Source organism: Chrysochloris asiatica, unplaced genomic scaffold (genome assembly GCF_000296735.1).
Source record: "Chrysochloris asiatica unplaced genomic scaffold, ChrAsi1.0 scaffold00363, whole genome shotgun sequence".
Classification (NCBI taxonomy): domain Eukaryota; kingdom Metazoa; phylum Chordata; class Mammalia; order Afrosoricida; family Chrysochloridae; genus Chrysochloris; species Chrysochloris asiatica.
In genome coordinates this window covers 730308-736304 of record NW_006408881.1, presented here as the reverse complement: position 1 = coordinate 736304, position 5997 = coordinate 730308, and the positions used below count along the sequence as shown (strand labels likewise).

Sequence of the window (5997 nt, the reverse complement as noted above, 5' to 3'; positions counted from 1 at the left end):
TCAGCAGTTCGAAACTACCAGTTGTTCCAAGGGAGAAAGATGAGGCTTTCTGCTCCTGTAAAGATTTACAGCCTTGGAAACCCTGTACAGGGTCACTATGAGTTGGAACCGACTCCACGGCACATAACAACAACTAAGAATCTTATCTATAGATCTAGTAATTTTACTTAAGGCTGAGTCTTTTATAAACAGAATGGTGTACTCACTGAATGCTCACAAGCAACCCTGTGGTAGCAGGAGCCCAGGTCTCACAAAGATTGGAGAATGTGCCCAAGTTTACAAATTCCACTGTAAAGTGCTGACTGTGGAGTGTTTTCAAAGTTGCAGGTAACTCAATTATAAATTACCTATTCTTGTCAACAAACCAAAGGATGGTTTAATAGTTATTCATAGCAAATTGCAGAGCCAACGTCACTAATTCACTCTAAAACTTAGGTCTACTACTACCTACGTTCACTTCTTGGTCTGATATATCCTGGTAGCGGTCTTGCTAAAAACCAACAATAACTCATCAGTCCTAGACCAATATTTGAGGAACAAACTTTGCTTTCATTAAACTTTTATGTGGCTCAAGGCTTTTCCTTTGACAGTCAATAAAATTTAAACTATACTTGAGAATATCACTCACCCCCATTCCCATTTTTAAATAATGAAGTACTTTAAGAGTCACCTACCAGAGCATTCATGATCTATGATGACAGGAATTAGTGCAAAACACTTCCCATAAATAGCTAATGCTTATTAAAAAAGAATATTAAGAAAAAATTTGATGATGGGCCTGACTGAGCTGGCTGGCTGGTCAGGAGGGCCTTCCTCCCTTGCTGTAGGTCCCTTCTAAGGTTACTAAGTTCATTGGAAACAGCATGCTGGTTTTCCCAGAGCAGCTCCCATCTGCAGAAGACACTGCTTACTAGGTTTTCAGGGGTAGTCTATGCTGAGATGCCTACCTAATTTGTCAAGTGCCAGATGCATAAACTTGGGCACATTCTCCCATCTCGGTGGGATATGGGCTTCTGTTACCAGAGGGCTGTTTGTGAGCATTTAATGAGCATAGCATGAAAGCATCTGGCACAATTCTTTGTTACATAGCCATTATCAAGTTGATTCTGACTCATAGTGACCATTATTGGACAGGCAGAACTGGGTTTCCAAGGCTGTAAACCTTTATGTAAACCAACTGCTTATTTTCTCTTGCAAAGTAGCTGGTGGGTTTGAACTGCTGACCTTTTGTTAGCAGCTGAAAGCGTCAATCACTGTGCCAGCCCACAGTGCCACCAGGGCTCCTCTTTGGAACACAGCTACTACTACTACCACTTACCCTACTAATAAAGGCAGGCCCCTGGTGTGGTGCTATAGGTCAAGCACTTGACCGCAAGGTTGGTTTGAACCAAAACGCTGGCAGTTCAAACTCACCAGCTGTTCCTTGGAAACCCTATACAAGGTCACTGTGGATCAGAATTGACTTAATGACACTTAACAACAGCAACATATAAAGTTCTAGAAATCTCTGAGGACTATAAAAACACCATAGTTCTGTTTTTATAATTTCTAGAGAAATAAATGACCCTGTAACAGAGTTCTACTAAGAAGGAACTTATAAAGATTGTATTATTAATATGGAACCATAACTCTGATAACCTGGATATTTTTTCTCTTTGGAGAACAATGCATTTTAATAAATCACCTGCTGTCAACCCCCCCACCCCCAAACCAGACTCACTGCCATCATGTTGATTTCAACTCCTAGCAATCCTATAGGGCAAAGTAGAACTGCTCTGTAGGGTTTCTGAGACTAAATCTTTACCAGAGCAGGCTGACTGGTTGGATAAATACTGGTATTACCCTGGAGACTACAGCCCTTAGTCACCCTTCAGATGAGTCTGGAAATGAATTCACCTCATGGTTCAATTTTGAGCCAAACAAGTGTATAAATGTAAAAACTCTAGTGAGGTACACACACCTTACAATAATCACCATATGAGATCAAAAGGGCAACATTTACCCAAAGACAAAGTTCAGAAGAGTTAGAAAAGAAGGAATGGAAACAAAGAAACACAGGGATAAGTTGTTAGGTGTCCTTAAGTCAGTTCCAACTCACAGTGACCCTGTATAGGAGTTCTGAAGAGCAGCTGCTGGTTTTGAAATGCTGACCTCCCAGTCAAGCAGTTCAGTGCTTGTCCTACACTGACACACCAGGACGCAGATGCTACAATGGTTGTTGGTGGTTATGTGCCATGGAGTCGGTTCTGACTCATAGTGATCCTGTACAGGGTTTCTGAGGCTGTAAATCTTTATGGAAGCAGAAAGCCTCATCTTTCTCCCGTGGAACAGCTGGTAGTTTTGAACAGCTGACCTTGTAGTTCGCAGCCCGATTCGTAACCACTACACTACCAGTACTCCTTAGATGCTAGGTCACTGCAATCAATGAGAAGAAACCAAATATGTATGAATATATGAATGTTAAACAATCTGTTCTACAGACTTGCCACAAATTCACGATAGAAAGTAAAAATAAAAGATTAGACTTCAAACAATAACCAGGAAACAATTACCTAGAAAAGCTGAAGGTGCAACAATTTTACATTCACCTTTTGAAGACAAGTCTCAAAACAGCTTACTGGACAGAATGACCTACTAACAAAGAATACATATTTGGCAGATGGGAAAGAGTTAAAGTAAAAAAGAGTTCTCTGCATTTTCTCTGTTATGTCCAGATGTCAGCTCAAACCAAACCTTCATTAGAAGGCTGTCGTTTCCTTTGTAACAGCTGAACTTAAATTCAATTTAATAGTTTTATTATGCATACTGAAATGGTACCTGAGCTATAATTCTGGCCTACTTATGGATCTATTCCAGGAAATAAGTGAAAAATTATGATCATTTAAAGTAATCATCTCTATATATTTGAAATCCCATCATATAAATAAGCATGTACCAAAAACATGGTATGTAAAAACTTTCCTGAAAAACCCAATTTACCTATACAATTTTCTTCTACATCTAGATTTAGAAGAACATGCAGAACTATATATTTTTGGGTCAAGCTGGCTTAAGAAGTTTTGTTTTGAGCATTTCACATTTTTTCTATGTGACTTATGACATACTTCTGAGTCTTTCTGGGTTTTGGTTACCCTGTCTCCCACACAGAGGGGTTGTGAAGATTCAATGAAATGCAAAGTACAGGGAAAAACTATTTTACAAATGCCAGCACACCATCATTAATAAATTCAGGAGGATGGTTTAGTAATGAACTTTCCCCCCATAACTTTATTGAAACTACATAAAAGAATTTTACTTATTTTCAAATCTGAGATGAGATAGTGTAAAAAGTTCTAGAAATCTCTGAGGACTATAATTATATGCAAGAGACCAATTAATTAACCTTGATCAGGATCTGCATTATGATCATTGGCTGTCTACAAAATGAGTAATTTGGGAAGGGTTGGGAGTCAGACTTTACATAATAGAATATAAAGGACATATAAAGCTACATCACCCTCTTAATCACTCTGAGGACCTCAAGAAAATCCTTTGTCTTTGCATACTTAAATTATTTTAAGAGAGCAAGTGAAAGGGATTTTGTCAACATTAGGATCCCCTCATGGACGTAGAATAGACAGGTAAACAAAATATACATACATTTTAAAGTCCTACTACAGGCCCAAGGAGCTCTGGCAGTATAGTGGTTATGAGTTGGGCTGCTAACCTCAAGATCAACAGTGCGAAACTACCAGCTGTTCCACGGGAGAACGACGAGACTTTCTGTTCCCATAAAGATTTACAGCCTCAGAAACCCTATGGCTCCACAGCACAGAACCCACACAAAACCAGCACAGGCCCTAAATCAAAACAGCAACAAAATTCTTTTCTAAATGTGTTCACAGTAATACTACTACTCACTGAAAGCCAAAAGTTGTATTGCCAGGGGAACAGCTATAATAGAGGGGAGCTATTTTGTCTCTGGAACGAATTTTCTTCCATTCGATTCCATTCCTTCTTCCTGTACCTAAGAGAAAAACGCAAGTGCAGTGAATAAGCTAAATCAAAGCAGTGTACAGGTAAGGTATTTTTCTGGAAAACACGGCAAACTACAGAGCAATTATGGAGGCGGGGGACAACAATTACAGGCCTTCTGTACTTTCGGCAGTCTCATAAAAGGGAAAGACACTGAAGATCAAATGGTTTATTGAACTTGAACAGGAGACATGCATTAACCTCCTTCCTCTAATATAGATCAAAACTTGCTCTCAGGCCAGGATGTACTATTTAAAGGCAATCTATTGGTTTCAGAATACAAATGTATTCCCAAGTCTTCTGCAAAGAAGATGCTTATGAATTACTGGACAGTATTCCAGGGCCAGTGTCCTGAGGACAGGTCACCTTTATACAGCAGGTGGAAAGAAATGCTGGTAGAATCATCCATTCTCACTCTGTCTTTGGTTAATCTTTTCACAATCTTCAATGCTCTCCAAAGGTCCCCTCCACAATCCAGTAAAGCACTAAAAAACTAAGCTAGGTATTTCCAAAGGAGCTCTGGTAGTGTAGTGTTACGAATCGGGCTGTGAACCACAAGGTCAGCAGTTCGAAACTGCCAGCTGCTCCGGGGGAGAAAGATGAAGCTTTCTGCTCCCGTAAAGATTTACAGCCTCGGAAACCCCGTTCAGGGTCGCTATGGGTCAGAACCCACTCGATGGCACTTAACAACATTCCCAAAGAAGTAAACAGGAGACTCCAGGCTCCACCCACTCACTCACTCCAAGTAGAGGGCAGTGAAAGAGAATAGGCCCAGAGGGAAAAGGATGAGGGAACGTGTCAAAGAAAGGAGTTCATATCAGGACAAGGAATGAAGGGCAGAACCCACAGACTGAGAAGAGAGATATAAACCCCCCAAAAGAGTAACGGGGATGGATGATGGAATGAGGGGTATAGGTGAAAAGGGAAGGAGAATCTGAGGGTGGGGTTGGAAAAAAAAAGAGGAAGAAAAAGAGAAAGCGTGCGTGTGGAGAGTATTAAGAAAGAAAAGGAGGAAAGGAGAGGCCGGAGAGGGGCAAAGGAGACAGACGGAAAACGTGAACGGTAAGAAAACAGTGTAAGGAATAGAGCCGGTGGCCTAGGAGAAGCCGAAGAGATAACAAGAGTGACGGGTAGAGGGGCCGAGCCGCGGGGGTGGAATCCAAACGCGGGGCGGGGGAGGGAATCGGGACGATGGGATGGTCAGCGGGGGACCGCCAGGCGGCGCAAGACCACCAAACTTTACAGACCCGAGACTGTTTCCAGAAGGGAGTATAGAAAAGCAGCTGGAGCTCTGCCTCGCAACCAGGGGCTGGGCATCCGTCCGACCGCCACCCCAACCCAACAAGCCCTCACGAACCCCCTGCCATCCACTGGGACATGCGGCCGGCAGGGCCCGCTGCTCGCCGACGCTCGGGACCCTCGCCCATGACCCCGACTATCCACTTCCTGGGACAGCCGACCTCGGTTTCCGAGAATCACTCTCAGGACTCCTTCCCAGTACCTCCACTCACCCCGGCCTGGGGGAGGAGGGAGAAAAGCACGGCGTGGCCCGACTTTCCCACCTTTTCTTCTGGCCCAGTCGCAGCCGGGGCGGACGGGACCTCTCGCGCTCTCTCTCTTCCTCCTGCTTCATGGAGCCATGCGCCTGAATGTGGGCTTTCGAGAGAAGCAGGCCCGCAGGTGGGCCGGGTGCGCGACTCGGACAGGGCGGGACGAAGAAGGCCAGGAGAGCAGAACGGGAATCGGCAGCGACGGTGGCGGCCAGGAAGAACGACTAGAGGTATTCCCCGGGCGGCTGGAGGACCTAGTCCTCCGCTATCCCAGCCGGCACCAGAGGTGGTGAGGTAATGGAGGAAGAATGTAGGGAGTCCTCCAGTGTACCACACGCCCTCTAGCGAGTCGTGAAGACCATAGAGTTTAGGGAGCCGTCAGAGCACCGCCCTATTACTATCACGTGATCACAGTCCGCTCACATTATTGGCT

General features: G+C 43.8%; 1 protein-coding gene across 1 annotated transcript in view; it reads right to left on the bottom strand.

The window, feature by feature from the left end:
- AMMECR1L (AMMECR1-like) overlaps window positions 1-5703 on the bottom strand; it is a 23941-nt gene extending 18238 nt beyond the window's left edge. Inside the window, exons 1-2 of the mRNA XM_006876198.1 lie at window positions 5577-5703; window positions 3901-4006 (exon numbers count right to left, since the gene is read on the bottom strand). The gene's annotated coding sequence lies outside the window, so the exon portion shown is untranslated. The remainder of the gene's footprint in view (window positions 1-3900; window positions 4007-5576) is intronic.
- Between the last annotated feature and the right edge of the window lie 294 nt (window positions 5704-5997).